At 49.7% G+C, this 16,695-nt stretch overlaps 1 long non-coding RNA gene across 1 annotated transcript; it reads left to right on the plus strand.

Moving 5' to 3' along the window:
- Positions 1–263: 263 nt before the first annotated feature.
- Positions 264–14,373, plus strand: LOC122208494. Its single transcript, XR_006197257.1, has 4 exons — positions 264–340; positions 1,185–1,695; positions 12,534–12,619; positions 13,881–14,373. It is a non-coding gene; the product is annotated as an uncharacterized LOC122208494 (long non-coding RNA).
- Positions 14,374–16,695: the final 2,322 nt, after the last annotated feature.

Below are 16,695 nucleotides of genomic sequence, written 5' to 3' on the forward strand. Positions count from 1 at the left end.
AACGAATGCAGTGGCGATGTCAGGAACTCGCAGGGGACGCCGACTGCCTCAGCCTCGCCGGTCCGCCGGCCCGCGACCGCGCCGCGGCGTCCCCGCCCCCACCGGCGTGCGCGCTAACGCGGAGCAGATGGCGGGCGGCGCGGGCCGCGCGGGCCGGGCGGGGTGGGCGGGGCGGAGCGCCCGCGCGGCGGCAGCCGGGCCTGATTAGGGCCCCTCCCGCTGGCGGCCGCGGGCGCTTTGAAGTGAGCCGCTGCCGGGCCGCTCCGGCCGCCTGGCCGTCCCTGCCGCCAGGCCGTCGGTCCGGGGCTGGCGGCGGGGCCGGCGGCGCGTGTTTATCCAGGTGCGGGCTGGGGGATGGGCGTGGGGATCCTCTTTCCTCCCGGCCCATCTGGGACTTCAAAGCGCGGCGCCGGGCTCAAAGGCGGCCTCGGGGTGGGGGTGGGGGTGGGGGTGGGGGTGGGGGCGGGGCGGGCGCGCGGGCTTCCTGCGCTCCGCCGGCCCCAGGCCCGGGGCGGGCCGCCCCTCGCACCGCCGTCCCCCACCCCCGCCCCCACCCCGGAGAGCGCTTTATGGAGCGCCTACTGTGTGCTCTGCTGTCAGTGTGTTATTTCCTGACCTCTCGTTGCGTCTAGAGACGGGCGATGCTAGGATCCCCATTTTACAGGGGGAGGAAACTGAGGCTCACAAAGATCAAGGGCTGGTCCGGCACGTCTATGGCCATCTGACTCCCAGGGCCTCTCTGCATCCCTGCCTTTAGGAGCAGCCTTCTTCCAGCTCTTTCTGAAGCTCAGCCCTCCCCGTTGTGGGCACAATGGTTATAGTTTATTATAGAAGCAGTGGCTGGCGTGTCTCGAGCCCCTCCCATGTGCCAGGCGTGTGCCAGGCGTGTGCTAGTGCTTCGTCTGCCCACACCACTCTGTGAGGTGGGCGTGGCCGTTTCCCTCACTTCAGAGAGGTCAAGAAATTTGCCCAGAGCCACACAGCTAATAAATGCCAGAAGTAAGATTTGAACCTAAGGCCAGTTGGCTCCAGAGTTCTCCCTCTATCCATCAGATTCTACCCTACTCCCTCCAAGGAGCCCTCCCCGGTAGCCCCAGGTCAGGGCTCTTTCTGTCAGCAGAACAGCCGATAGAAGTTAGCTGTCTACACCCTGGGTACATCTCATCTCTTATCTCGTTACTCAGGTACCACCAGGAGCCCTGGCATCATCAGAATCTTATTAGAAATGTAGAATCTCAGGCCCCTCCCCAGACCTGCAGAGTGAAATCTGTATTTTAAAAGATCCCTGGTGAATTGGACACGCAATAAAGTTTGAGGACGCTAACATCTGGTTAAAAGTCTGCTATTGCCACTGTGTGGGAACCTATCTTTGGGAAGCTGCACCTCCTTCATCGGATTGGCAAGAGTTGAGCCTTCTCCATCAGACCAGCTATGCTTCCAGAGCAGAGGCTGTGCTTCTGGGATCTTCCCGAGGACAGGGATTGATCCTCCCCAATCAAACTGGGAATCTGGCAGAAGCAGAGGTGGTTCTTGGTCACAGGCCGGAAGCTCGCCTGAAGCTTGTGGTGCCACCCCCGTCTGACTGGCAGTCCCCAGGATCCCCTGTGAAACTTGGCTGGCTTTGGGGTCGAGAGCCACCTGCAAGGAGAGGTATCTGTTCGTGTTTTCCAAGAGGATGGAGAAGCCAGAGCGGAGGTGTGCCTTCTCTCTAGGACCCTTGTGAGCCCCTTTCTGGCCAGGGGTGTGCCTGCTAGAGGGTTCTGGAGGGGTGGGGGCAGGGGAGAGGGCAGATGCCACAGTGGGACCATGTGTGCTGCTGGACACCAGGTCTCTCTGGGCAAACATTTGTCCTTATGTGTCACCAAAGGACCACTCAGGCGGCAGGAAGCCCGCAGGCGGGTGCAGGAGTAAGCCTGCTGGCAGCGGGAGGGTATTTTTAGAGTTTTGACTGACGGCCCTTTATTAAGCTGTCGCTGCCTCTGCCCTGGCCCCCGGCCCCTTTTGGCCTGGATGAAAAAGAAAGCACATTGTCATTTTGTTACGAAGAGAGTCCTGGCAGCCCTTCTATGGTCCCTCGCCAACTGGACAGGTTATTTCTCGCTGTGTCTGGGGTCCGTGCACCCCCGCTGGCACTCCCAGTGGGCCCCACAGCCTGACCCTTCACACATCTGGCAGTGATAAATGGCTTCAGCATCGCTGCCATCACCTTGCACCCTCTGATCCCGCTCACTTTGTTCTCCCTTTAAAGCCGGTGGGCGGGTTGGGGGGGGGCGCTCTCTCTTCTTCCCCTTCTCCATCAGCCGTCTCCTGGATACTTGCAGGCCTGTGCTCTGATACCACTTGAAAGGGACCGCAACAGTCAGTTATCTGGTCTGGGAAGTCCGGCCGTGAGTTGTCTTTGCTGACTCGTGGAGTATGTGGGGTGGGAGTGCATGCCTGTGTATGGATGTATGCCTGTACATGAGTACCTCAGGCATGCCTGCGTGTGCTCGTGTGTGTGTGTGTGTGTGTGTGTGTGTGTGTGTGTGTGTGTAGATCTGAGCATGTGCTAGTATGTGTGCCTTTTAATTACTATAGCTTTATAATTTACTTTGATCTCCAGTAGGGCAAGACCACCCCATTCCTACTACCCCCCCCCCACCCCGGCCACCACAAACATCCTCTGCTCTTTTAAAAATTATTCTTGGGGTGCCTGGGTGGCTCAATCGGTTAAGCCTCCGGCTCCAGCTCAAGTCATGATCTTGCGGTTCGTGGGTTTGAGCCCCGCATCGGGCTCTGAGCTGACAGCTCAGAGCCTGGAGCCTGCCTTGGATTCTGTCTCCCTCTCTCTCTGCCCCTCCCCGACTTGCACTCTGCCTTTCTGCCTCTCTCTCAAAAATAAACAAACATTAAAAAAAATTTTAACCCAGTAGTTCCAATCTCAGGAATATGCTCACCAAATTTGTGCATAAATGTGGATCAAAAGACAAGTATCAGAATGCTTTTTGTGAAATCTCCAAGCTGGAAACTCCCCAAATGTCTGTGAAGAGTAGAATGGATAAATATGTAGTGAGATAGTCGTACATTGGGATATTACACAGAAGTGAGAATAAATGATCAACAACTCAGGCAACAATATGGATGAATTGCACAATCATATGTTGAGTGAAGGAAACCAGATACAAAAAGTACATGTGGTGTGGTTCTAGGTATAGAAAGTTGAAAACCAGGCAAAGCTTGTTGATTAGGATAGAGGCCAGGAGAGTGGAGTACCCTTAAAGTTGGTACTGGGGCACCTGGGCAGCTCACTTGGTTAAACATCCAACTTCGGCTCAGGTCATGATCTCGCAGTTTGTGAGTTCGAGCCCTGCTGTCAGCACGGAGCCCACTTCGGATCCTCTGTCGCTCACTCTATCTCTGCCCCTCCCCGCTCTCTTAAAAATGAGTAAATAAAAAAAGATGGTAGTGACTGCAGGGAGGCAAAAGGGCAGTATTCTGTTTTGTGATCTGGGTCTGGGTGACCTGGGTGTGTTCACTTTGTAAAACTTCATTGAGTTGTTCACTTCTAATTTGTGTACTTGTTTGGGTGTATGCTGTTCTTGGGTTATGGTCCTCCATAGGAATTTTTAGAACAGCTTAGTGAGTTCAATGAAAAATACTGTTGGGTTGGAATTGCATCGTATCATAGGTTAATTTGGGAAGATTTGTCCTCTTTATGACATTGGGTCTTTTCCTCCATGAACATGGTATATCCCCACTTATTCAGATCAATTGTTACATCTCCTCAGTGAAGTTTTATGGCTTTCTCCAGAGTCCTGTGAATTTCTGCTTTGGGTTTATTCCAAGGTGGCTTGTGTGTTGTTGTTATTGTGAAGAGAATGTTTTTTCTCTCATATGTTTTCAAATCTTTAGAAAACATTGGGGTAAAATACATAAAAATTTACCATTGTAATCATTTTAAAGTATACAGCTCAGTGGCATTAAGTGCATTCACCTTGCCACATCACCATATTCATGTCCAGGATGTTTACCTCTTCCCAAATTGGCCCTCTTAAACATGATTGCCGTTCCCCTCTCCCCCCAGTCCCTGGAAACCACTACTCTCTTTTCTATGTCTATAAGTTTGCCTATTATATGTATCTCATATAAATGAAGTCAGACAATATTGGTTCTTTTGTGACGGACTTATTTCAATTAGCATGATGTCTTCAAGATCGATTCATGTTGTAACAGGTGTGTGAGAATCTCATTCCTTTTTAAGGCTGAATAATTTTACTGTATGGATGTACCACATTTTGTTTATCCATCCGTTGTTGGGCATTTGGGTTATTTTCACCTTTTGGCTGTTGTGAGTCGTGTTGCTGTAAACATTGGTGGACAAATCGGCATTTGAGTCCCCGCTCTCAATTCTTTTGGGTATATACCCAGAAGTGGAATTACTGGATCAAATGATAATTCTCATGTTTAATTTTTTGAACCTACTGGTTTCCACAGCGGTTGTGCTATTCTACTTCAAATCGGTTTGGTTGGTGTGCAGGCAAGTGGTTGGATTTTTGAAAATTGATCTTGCAGTTTTGTGCATATCGTTGAGTATGTGCATGCATTGTGTGTGTGTGTGTGTGTGTGTGTGTAGCAGTCACACTAACAAGAGTATGACTTTTAGTAACTTAGAATTCTCTGGCTGCATGCCCCAGAACCCCCTGCCCTCCCCCCCCCCCCCGCAAGCTGGCTTCAAGAGCCAGGAGCTTTATTCTTTCACCCACCCAGAAGTCTAGAAATAGGGTGGGCTGTGCCCATGATAATCAGCAGCTCAACAATATCATTCTTTCTGTCTCTCTACTGCTGCCTCCTACCTACAAAGCCAGATGACTGTAAGAAGACTGCCGGTGACAGGGGGACCACGGGCTTCTTTGCCCATGTCCAGCAGGACAGAGCAAAGCCCCCCCCACCCCAGGCACGGACTATGGCTCCCTTCCTTTGCAAGCAAGTGATTCCAGTGGCGCAAAGACAGGCCTCCGAAGGAAGTTGCAGGTGCAAACCATTAGGAGCAAAGCAGAGAAGCCGGGAGTGGGGCACAGCTGCACGGGAAGGCAGAAGGCACCCAGGGGGTCTAGGAGGGTAGCCACACTGTCCCTACAGTCGGGTCGAGTTACTCAGAATCCTCTTCTGTATCTGCTTGCTCAGGCTGGCTGCTCTCATCTGCACGAGATGGCAGCCACGGGTCCCGGGTCCCTTCCAAATGTAACAATATCTGGCCCCTGAAAGGGGCTGTCTCTTCCTGTACATCTCATTTCATCAGTGAGGAAACTTTTCACAAAAGCCCCAGCCTCCTTTCCTCAGGCCTCGTTGGCCAGAATCGTATCACATGCAGATCCTGAAATCAGTCACTACGGCTGGTTGGACGACTCTAACAGATCTGAGGAGAACACCTTGTGTGGGTTTGTGGCGACACGGCGGGGGGGCGGGGGGGGGGGAGGCGCAGACACCTGTGGAGACAGAGGTGGGAAGAGAGGAGCTGAGACTCTGAGCCTTTCCTTCTGGTTGTTCTGTCCTGACCTTCAGAAACCACAGTTGCTCTTCAGGGAGGTGTGTGTGTGTGTGTGTGTGCGCGCGCGCGTGCGTGTTGGGGGGCGGGTCACGTAGTGGTGGAAAACTTCCTGTAGGAAGGGGAATTCAGCATTACAGGAGGAAGAGAAGCAGCACATTTCGGGACTTGGGGGAAATGTGGGCAAAGGGTGCGATCAGAATGAGCAGAGGCATTTTCACATCCTGCAGAGAAAATGCTGGTTGCACCTGTTGTGTCTTTTATCTGTGCAAGGATACAAAGATAAGGAGGAAAAGAGGAATGGGCTTTTATTTTATTTTCTATTTATTATTTTTTTTTAATTTTTGAAAAATGTTTATTAAGAGTGCATGCGAGCGGGAGAGGGACAGAGAGAGAGAGAGAGGGAGAGAGAGAATCCCAAGCGGACTCATGCTGTCAGCACAGAGCCTGACGTAGGGCTCGTCCTTGAGAACTGTGACCTCATGACCTGAGCCAAAATCAAGAGTCAGTCGCTTCTCTGACTGAGCCCCCCAGGCCCCCCAGGAATGGGCTTTTAAATGCAGCTCAAGACTGAATCCATTGATTCTTTCATTAATTCCACAGGTGCATTTTGAGGACCTACTCTATGCCGGTCTTGTGCCGTGTACAGGTCACCCAGCAACAAGGAAAGCAAAGCCCGTGCCCTCGTGGCATGCCGGTGAGAGGAAAAGATCACGGGCTCGACCTTCTGCTGTGGCACGTATCACAGTCTGGCCGGCTCAGATGGTCAGGCCATGTCTGTCTCCCATGCTGATTATTTATTACCCTCAGCTGGGTGACTCTGGACCCCAGCGATCAGTGCCACATTCTTGTTGCAAAGAGGATCTGCCTCTCAGCCGTTCTCCAGAATCTCCCAGTCAGGGCACAAAGTTTTCAAGGTGTCTCCTTGCCAGGCAGTGAGACGCAGAGTAAGCAAGACAGTGAGTCTGACTTTATAAACAGCCATCCCTTAATCTTGCTTGATGGTCAGTAGATTAAAAGACATCGGGTCTAGTAAGATGCTGTGATGTGCTGCCCAGAGCACCTGCAGGATGGCGGTTCACGCCCTTGGCTTCAGAGCGCTGGTGCCGCCGGCTCCGGTGAGTCCCTCCCCTTGACCGTGGGGAGCACCCTTGCCCCTGCTTCTGCCCACTCTCTGGGGGTGGTCCAAGTGTACCATGAGGCCTCCAGGGCCTGCCTATGTCTGTGACAGCTCTGAAGGCCTTTGGGACTCCAAAGCTCCCTTGGGGGTCGGCCGAAGCCTCTGTTCCAGGCACAGCAGCCCGGCCTTCCCTCTGCCCAACCCTGACCTCACTAGCCTCAGGATGGGGGTTCTGGGATGATACCTGACCCCTGTACAGATCTCCATTTCATTGTCTGGTCCCTGGGGACCCTATCTAAGAGAGACTGTACTAAATGTAAATGAAAGAACTATTTTGTAATTTTTTAAAATGTTTATTTCTTTTTGAAAGAGAGAGAGAGAACGTGCACGCCCGTGCATGAGTGGGGGAGGGGCAGGGAGAGAGGGAGACACAGAATCTGAAGCAGGCTCCAGGCGCTGAGCTGTCAGCCCAGAGCCCGAGGCGGGGCTCAAACCCATGAACTGTGAGATCATGACCTGAGCCGAAGTCAGTTGCTTATCCGACTGAGCCATCCAGGTGCCCCAGAGGTATTGTTACTTTAGATGATGAGAGACCAGACTAGGTGTCTTCAGTTTCTTTCTTTCTCAAGGTCATACAGGTAAATGCACAGCTCCCATTTAAAAACACTCAGGTGGGGGGTACCTATCAGTTAAATGTCTGACTCTTGATCTTGGCTCTGGTCTTGACCTCAGAGTTGTTGAGTTCAAGCCCTGGGTTGGGCTCTGCACTGGGCCTGGAGCCTACTTTAAAAAACAATAAAGTACATACATACATACACACACACACATTGTCGTTTTAAAGTACATGCATTTATTGAGCACTTGTTACCTGCCAGCAAAGCACTTTGCATACATTTGCCCGTCTCGTCCTCGCTATAATCATATGAAGGTGTAGTGTTATCATTGGCATTTCAGCACAAGGGCAGTGAGGCTCAGAGAGGTTAAGTAACTTGTCTAAGATCACCCAGATATGTCAGGGTTGGATCAGGGAAGCAGAACCTCTACGAGCGATACAGAAAATGGATTTATTATGGGCGATGGACCATAAGCATCACGCAGGCATCTGCATCTGCATCTGGGGCTGAGCCCAGAGTCCCTCTCCACGAGCCTCCCGGGAAGGAAAGCTGGGTGCGGATGGCTGCAAGAACAGACTGGATGCAGGGTCTGTCTCTCATCCTCTCCAACCTGGGTGCCGTGGATGACCCACAGGAGAAGCTGGTGCCCTTCGCCAGAAAATTGCCCCACAGCCCGGCCAGCACTGGGAGAGGCTGGAGGAGGTCTGGAAGTTGCTGGAGAAGCCAGGGTGGGGCAGTGGCTCAGGGGTAGCACGGCTAAGTGGCCACAGGGCCCGGAGCCCTACACTGGCCTCGGGAGCAGGAAGAACGTGGCTGTGCTAGACTTCCACCTTCTGCAGCTCACCCACAGGTCTGTTTCGGCCAACGCTAACTCAGAGCCATTTGGAAATTCGGGGGCGATGTGGTTCCAGCTTAGCCAAGCCAACAGGGTGCCCAGGCATTGCAGATACTAAGGGGCATCAGAGCCAGGGTCTGGACCCGTCTGTCTTGTGCCGAAGCCCACAGAATGTGAGTTTCACTTTGTTTAGCCAGAGCGGGTGGGTAGGAGGGGTCACACCTGATGGAGGTATGGAGTCACACCCACAAATGTGACTTCGGGGCTGGCTGGTTAATATATAAGTGGGTGCAGCAGCAGGGCACCGTGAGGACTGTAGCAAACCGAAGAGCTCACACTCTGTCTACAGTGGGGAGCCACTCCCCAGCTCCTGGCCCAGTGCTGCCATTTAGGAACGTGGCCAGACAATCTGACTTTTTTCACTATAAGCTGGAGATACTAAATTTGGAGTGTGTGTGTGCGTGAGAGAGAGAGAGAGAGAGAGAGAGAGAGAGAGAGAGAGAGATCTGCCAATTCAAATGTATTGGCAATCAATTTGCATTCTTTGGACATCACTGTGCAAATCAAACAAAATCTGACCATGGGTTGGATTTGGCTTCTGGGCTCCTGGTTTGTGACTTTGGACCCTAGTAACTTCTAAGGTCTTTTGTGTCCCAGAAGATTCTCCCCAACATGCTGGCTAAACTCTTGTGCTGCTGACTTGAAGGCTCCCTATTTTCTCAGAAGACTGGGAGGCAGCCCCCACCCTCTGGCTCCAGCTCCCACACCAGCATGGTTCCTAGAGTTTGGCTACCTTCCTCTCTCCTTGTTTTTAGCCACCTCTCAAACCGGAAGATGTCCGGACCAGACTCCTTCAGACAGAGAGGCGTGATTGGATTTGAGGCCGGGATTAGATTTCCTGAATCCCGCTCCTGGTGCTTATATAGCCCTTTCTCTTCTACATGCACCAGCTACCTGAGCACCATTTTTCCCCTTGAACTAGAGAAGATTGGTTTTGTTCTCTAATACGGAAACATTGTTGTTGTTGTTTACATCTGCCATTCATAAATGCAAAAATGTAGTCGTGCAAACTGGTAATGCGCTTTTTCCATTTTATTGTCTGACCCCCCCCGCCTTCTTTTCTCCCTCTCCCTTCCAACTCATGCTTGCAAGCCGGAAGGATCCTTCCGTGTTTCTGTCGATTTTCAGGGGCCACACGTACACAGAACACACGCGTGCAGGTGCACGGGACGCATGCACGGTTGGAGGGTTTCCTCGATTGTTGTGTAGATTGCCAAAAGGAGGCACTGCAGACGCTTCCCTGCAGGTCGCTTTTCTCCTCCTCTGCTGTGGCCTTCCCTGGGTCAAGCTCAAATGTATTCTTCATGCAGGCTGAGTCTAGGGTGTCCTACGCCGTCATTTGGTCCGTCACTTCCTACTGACGGACACCCAGCCTGCGCATGGAAGCGTGCCAGGCTTTGCCACGTGGACGTCCAGAAACTGCAGCGCCTTATCACCACCAGAGTTTATTTCTTGTTCTGTCCCAGGGCAGCGTGGTCGGGCAGCCCTGGGGCGGTGTCCTCCAGACAGGGACTCGGGGCTCCCGCTCCTTCCATGGCCAATCATGGGGTCTCCTCAGTTAACTGCAGGAGCAGGGAGGCAGAGGAGATCTCTTTCCCCCTCAATCCGTTAGCCAAGACTCAGTCACGTGGTCCCAACCAAAATGCCAGAGAGGCTGGAAAACAAGGTCTTCCTTGTGTGCCAGTCTCTGCCATGCTTTGTTTTGAGGTGGGTTTTTTTTTTTTTTGCTATTATGAATAATAATGTGTCATGTGTCCTTAGAATATGGTAGTTTCATTTCTATCAGATAGATTTCTAGGGTATGGATTGCTGGGTCAAATATACACACATATACTTAAGAGAGAGCACAAGTAGGGGAGACGGGCAGGGGGGAAAAGAGAGAGAATTAAAAAAATATTTTTAATGTTTATTTATTTTTGAGAGAGAGAGAGAGTGAGCGGTGGGGGGGGGGGGGTAGGACAGAGAGAGAGGGAGACATGGAATCTGAAGCAGGCTCCAGGCTCTGAGCTGTCAGCACAGAGCCCCATGCAGGGCTTGAACTTACAAACCAGGAGATCATGACCTGAGCAGAAGTTGGACCTTAACTGACTGAGCCACCCAGGCACACTGAGAGAGAGAGAGAGAGAGAGAGAATACGAGAATCTTAAGTAGGCTCCACGCTCAGTGCAGGGCTCAATGTGGGGCTCGACCTCATGACCCTGGGATCATGACCTGAGCTGAAATCAAGAGTCAGACACTCCAGGTGCCTGGGTGGCTCAGTCGGTTAAGCGTCCGACTTCAGCTAAGGTCATGATCTCATGGTTCGTGTTCGAGTCCTGCGTCCAGCTCTGTGCTGACAGCTCAGAACCTGGAGCCCACTTCAGCGTCTGTGTCTCCCTCTCTCTCAGCCCCTCCCTGGTTGCATTCTGTGTGTCCCTCTCTCTCAAAAATAAGTAAACATTAAAAAAAAAAAAAGAGAAGCTCAACTGACTGAGCCACCCAGGCGCCCCTAGATATATATATATTTTTTAATGCAAAATTTTAATACAACTCCTGAAGTTTTAATTCCTGTAGCCAGCTTTCTTCTTAAAAAGATTACAATAATTTGCCTGTTCAGTAACAACATATGAATGTAGCTTTCTCCAAATCCCTGCCAGCAATTGCATTACTGGTTACTGTTCTTTTAAATTTGCCTGTGTGATATCTCATTGTCAGCTTAATTTGCATTTCCCTGACCACTAATGAGTGTGAGCATCTTTTCATTTGTTTGTGGCCAGTTGGCTTCATTCTTTTGTGAATTGCCTATTCATGTCCTTTGCCATAATTTCTTTTGGGTTGTTTGCCCTTTTCTCTTCAATTTGTAAGAGCTCTTTGTATATTATAGCTGGTAACCCTTTGTCCTCTGCATCACGAATATTTTTCTGAATTTATTGTTTGTCTATTAACTTGGCTTATAGTATCTTTTGCCTCACAAGAGATCAATATTTTTATGTTGTCAAATGTGCCCGTCTTTTTAATTTCTATATTCTGGGTTTGCATTCTTGGAAGGTCTCTCCTTACTTGGTTCCTTTAAGAAACTGCTCTCCGGTCATGGGCTGTGAACTGGAAGCGACTTCCCTCTTCCCCTCTCCCGGGTATTTGCAGCCACCCTTGCTACTCCTGGCCACGTGGGCACCAAGGCCCAGACTTGATTCCTGCACAACTTTTCAGGCATTTGGGAGCTGAGCAATCCGGGTCACACAGCTGGGGGTCAGGGAGGGGCCCTGGGCTTGGAATCTGAGAGCCTGGCTACTAGAACTGGTTTTGAGTTGCCTGTGTGACCTTGGCGGAATCACTTGGCCCCTCCGGCCCTCAACGGCCCCGCCTGTAACATGGGGGCATAACCCTTGCCCTGGTGGCTTCCTAGGGTGCGGTGAATCTCAGATGATAAGATGGGGTTGAGCACTCTGTAGGCTTAGAAACACTGTACAGATGTTGAGTTGCAATGACAGCGTGACAACTGACAGTTTCTGAGTCTTGACAATGAGTGACTTTACATACATCATCTCATTTAATCCTCAGTAATCCTAAAACATAGGTATCATAACCCTCTTTTTAGAAATAAAGAAACATAGACTCTGAGTGGGTAAGTTACCTGCCCAAGATGCCGAGCAGATAAATTACAAAGATTCCAGAATCTGAGTCATTCCTAACCCGTGTGTGTGTGTGTGTGTGTGTGTGTGTCTGTGTGTGTGTGTGTGTGCACCTGTTTGTGTGTGTGATAGGCTGGTAAGGAGAACTTTACAGTATTTTAAAGACTGCAGAGCTAAAAAAAATAAATAAATAAAGACTGCAGAGCTTAAGGTTAATGTGAAAAACATGGGAAATTTTCTAAAACACACTGGGTGTTTCCTGGGATGACCACCTTCCTGACATTCAGAGTTTTTAAAACCTGTCAAAATGGACAAGAGTGGCCTCCAAGCAAGACTGGGGCCAGGAAGGGTGCATGAGGCCTCTGATATAGTTGTCCCCAGAGGAAGGGGGCAGGACCGGAGGGCTGGTCACTGGCTGAGGGCACGGAGAACTAACTCGCTGTGAGAGGCACTAAGGTACCGTGGGTCTGGGGCTCATGGGCTGGTGTTGCTGTGGGGGATGGGAGTGAGGGCAGGGCCTTAGCGGGGCTCATGTCTGGCTGTGGCCTAAATACCTGATGAGTGGAGGGCCAGGTTGATATGAATGTGGCTGCCTCTTTCCACAGACTCTAAATCCCTGTGTCACGATGGTGGGTGTCATGACCATCTCCTACAGCCTGACTCTCCTTTCTTTGTTAATAAAACTCCAGTCTTCGCGGGAGACTATCTTTCTGAAGAGGTCAGTCTTGACCAGACCAAGCCAATCACAATAATGCCTTTCTCCTGGCAGAGATGGGCCTGTGTTGCGATTCTGGCCAGTGAAGCATGAGAAAAAGCCACGGAAGGGGCCCTCCTTGGCTTAAAATGAGGCTCAAGGTAAGGATTATGAAACTGAATAAAGGAAACCTCATTTAAAGTGGAATTTGGAGGGGGCACCTGGGTGGCTCAGTCGGTTAAGCATCCGACTCTTGGTTTTGGCTCAGGTCATGATCTCATGGTTTGTGAGATCAAGCCCCACATCCTGCTTAGGATTCTCTCTCTCTCTCTCTCTGCCCCTCCCTGGCTCTCTTTGTCTCTCAAAATAAATAAACTTAAAACAATGGAATTGGGACGCCAGTAGGGGGAGCTCTTGTGCCCTTCCACTTGGGCCAATTGTAGACGCAGCAGGCCTGAGAAGGACCCTGCCGGTCAATACTGTTTTAGCTGTTGCAGCAGGAGGAAGGTTTCCTCTTATCCTGACAACAGCCCAGCCAATGGGAGACTGTCACAACTCAGCCAATGAAAAGCCACTAGACTTTGAACTCCCAGTGTACTCCCATAGACTTCTTATTTATAATAGTCCTCCCTACTTCCCCCTTTGTTTTCCTTTGAGGGTACCTTTCCTTTGTTCTCTGGACTTGTTTATGGTTTTGCTATAGCTTTCTTGTCCCAAATTGCAATTCTCTGCTCTTCCCATTTATTCCCTAAAAATAAACCCATTTTTACTGGTAAAATAACTGGCAGTTTTACTTTTAAGGTTAACAGGATATCTCCTTTTTCCTGCTTTGGCTATTACTGTGTGAGGGCATGATGCTTGGCGCAGCTGCAGCCATTCTGTAATCATGAGGTGACAGGTCTCTAAGGGTGGCAGAGCAGAACCAGCAGAAACATGGTGGTTGGAAGTGGTGATGCACTTGAACCAATGAACTGACCAAACCCAGAAGGCCCACCCTTTGGACTCATTGGCCTGTGAGATGACACATTTTTCTTGCTGTGTAAGTCACTTCGAGTTGGGTGTTCTGTCCATTGCAGTCAAATGCAGGCTGTCTTTGCACATTTTGCAGGGGTAGGACCAGAGAGTGAGGGAGATACGATCTACTTAAGATCATAATCAAGTGCTTTCATCTCAGGACAGCTTTGCACTCTTAAATTTATTGAGGACTCCAAAGAACTTGTTTTTTTGTGGCATGGAGCTATCAATATTTACTATATTTGAAATTCAAACTGAGAATGCTGAAAAAGATTTATGTATTAAATCTTAAAAAGTTCCACCTTAGGTTAACATAAGTAACTTTTTTTTTTTTAAATGAAAAAGAACTCGATTTTCCAAAACAAAAGAGATTTGGTAAGAAGAGTGGCACTGTTTCTGTTTTTGCAGGTCTTCTAATGTCTGGCTTAATAGAAGACAGCTGGGTTCTCATATTGGCTTCTGCGTTCAATTTGTTCCAATATCCCATGTCATGAAGCCCCTGGAAAACTCCGCTGTGCAAATCCTGGGAGAACGAGAGTGAGAAAAGCACCGGCCATCACGGGATTTGTATTAGTTTTCTGTGGCTGCTGTAACAAATGACTGTAACCTTGGTGACTGACAGCAGAAATGTATTCTCACAGTTCTGGAGGCCGCGAGCCTGACGTCCAGGAGTTACCAGAGCTGTGCGGTTCCCAGAGACTCTAGGGGAGAACCTGGCCCTTCCCTCTGCTGGCTTCTGGTGGCTGTCCATGTCCCTAGGCTTGTGGCTGTGTCACTTCATTCTCTGCCTCCATTTTCATAGCACTGTGTTTATATTATGACATTTGTCATTGGATTCAGGGCCCACCCAGATCATCTGGGCTTATCTCCTCAACTCAAAATCCTTAATTGTATCTGCAAAGACCTTTTTTTTTTTTTTTTTTTTTTTTTGCAAAGAAGTTTCTATTCAGTTTCTGGGGATTAGGACATGGGCCTATCATTTTGGGGACCACCATTCAACCCACTACAGTATTATTACAAAAATAATTCAGCCTGTGGAACCCCTGAAAGAGTCGTGGGGACCCCTGGGGTCACACTTTGGAAACCAGGGATCTATGACTTCCACACATATATAAGTAGGCAGATGGTGGAAGGAGGGCCAGATACACGTAGCCTAATAATCCAGTGAAAATAAAATTTCTAGATAGAGTCCTAGAGGGAAGATTCCAGCAAAGGGGAACGAGAGGTGTCCAGTGTATGAGAGAGGACCAGGGCCAGTGGAAGACCACAGACTGGGGAGGAAGATGGCAGGCGAAGGGCTTCTAAGTACAGGAATGCCTAGTTCGGGGTTGTTCCTGTGTGGTACCATGCTATGACCCCCCCCTCTCCCCCGGTCGCCTGCAAACTGATCCAGGCTGATATTCACCAAGAGCTCTGCGTGAATGATGCTGATGCTGGTGGAGAGAGGGACAGTCCAGGGAAGCAGCGGCTGGGGCTCCTATCTGAGGCAGTTACAAGACAGGACGTGGCAGGCAGGATGGTGACATGACCCCACACTGACCAGGTCAGATAAGAACTCAGAGGTCAGGGGTGCTGGAGAAAATCTAAGAGACACCCCCGAGATTGTGAGAGAGAGGGGTTCCCATCTTCAAGTCTGTGTGAGAGAGTAGCCTCGCTGGTTGGTCGGCAAAAGTGGATGAGCTTCGCAGGTCAAAGGACGGGTACCCTTAACCAATATCCAAGTGATTGGGTTGAGTGGGACCAGGAGCCCAGGAAAGAGATGGGCGAGACCCTTTTGCAGGTGCCACCTCCCCAAGCGGCCCATGAGGAGTCCCAGAATCCCTAAGGCAAGCGGATCACATTTAAAACAGATTAATCCCTCCCTCCTCACTTTACAAATGGAAAATCATAAAGAGAATGGCTGATGATTGTCACGTCATACCAATGCAAAAAAAAAACAAAAACAAAACAAAACAAAACAAAAACCCTCCACAAAACCCCCACAGGCTTTTAGGTCACAAAAAATCACCTTAAGAATGGAAAAAAAACCACCTCGGGGTACCTGGGTGGCTCATCGGTTAAGTGTCAGACTTCCGCTCAGGTCATGATCTCATGGTCTGTGAGTTTGAGCCCCGCATCGGGCTCTGTGCTGACAGCTCAGAGCCTGGAGCCTGCTTTGGATTCTGTGTCTCCCTCTCTCTCTGCCCCTCTCCCACTTCTCTGTCTCTCAAAAATAAATAAACAGTCTCGCTAAAAAAAAAAAAAAAAGAAATGAAAGAAATGACCAAATGTCTATAATGAGCTATAATTTTTCACCTATCTGTTTGGCCATGACTGGCAATTAAAATAATTGATAGTATCCAGCTCTGGCAAGCGTGGAAGGAAAATTGACCCTTTGCGCCGCTGGAGGGAGAATTAATTGGTACAGTCGTATGGAGGGCAGCTAGAAAATGTGAGTCAAGATGCAAACTGTGCCTGCCCTTTGACCCTGCGGTCCCACTTCTGTAAAATGGGGACAATGAGACTCCCTATTTCAGTTAATTGTTAAAAGGCTCAAGTGAGCTAAGCCATTAAAAGCATTTAACACAGTGTCTGGCAGAAAGGGTTTAAGAAATGTTAGCTATTATTAGCAATGTATCCTGGGATATAAGCTCCCATGTGCAAAATGACGTGAGTACAGCGGATGTTCCCTGCAGCATTGTTTGCAATAGCGAAACACTGGAAACAAATGGATTGTTCCTCAAGAGAGGCAAGGAGGCGATTTCCAGGAGAGCAATGCCTTCTGCAATTGCAGGCTGAACTGGAAAAGAGCTGGAGGTCCTTGGCTGACACTGGTCACAGATGTGTTCACTTTGTGAAGTTTATGAAGTTGCATCCTTGTGATTTGGGCTCTTTTCTGTATACATGTTCTATTTCAAAGAAGAGTAAAAAAAACATAGGGGCGTCTGGGTGGCTCATTCGTTAAGCGTCCCACTCTTGGTTTCTGCTCAGGTCACAATCTCCTGGTTTCGTGAGTTCGAGCCCCGCGTCGCGCTCTGTGCTGACAGTGTGGAGTCTGCTTGGGATTCTCACTCTCCCTCTCTCTCTCTCTGCCCTTCCCCCACTCACGCTGTCCCTGTCTCTCTCAAAATAAATAAATAAAATCTTAAAAAAAAGAGTAAAACACATAAAAAGCACCCACCAGCACTAAAGTGGGATCTCATCTAAATAAATACTACATGTATATGTACAGAAACAAGTCTAA

The sequence above is a fragment of the Panthera leo genome, chromosome E2 (assembly GCF_018350215.1).
Source record: "Panthera leo isolate Ple1 chromosome E2, P.leo_Ple1_pat1.1, whole genome shotgun sequence".
Taxonomy (NCBI): domain Eukaryota; kingdom Metazoa; phylum Chordata; class Mammalia; order Carnivora; family Felidae; genus Panthera; species Panthera leo.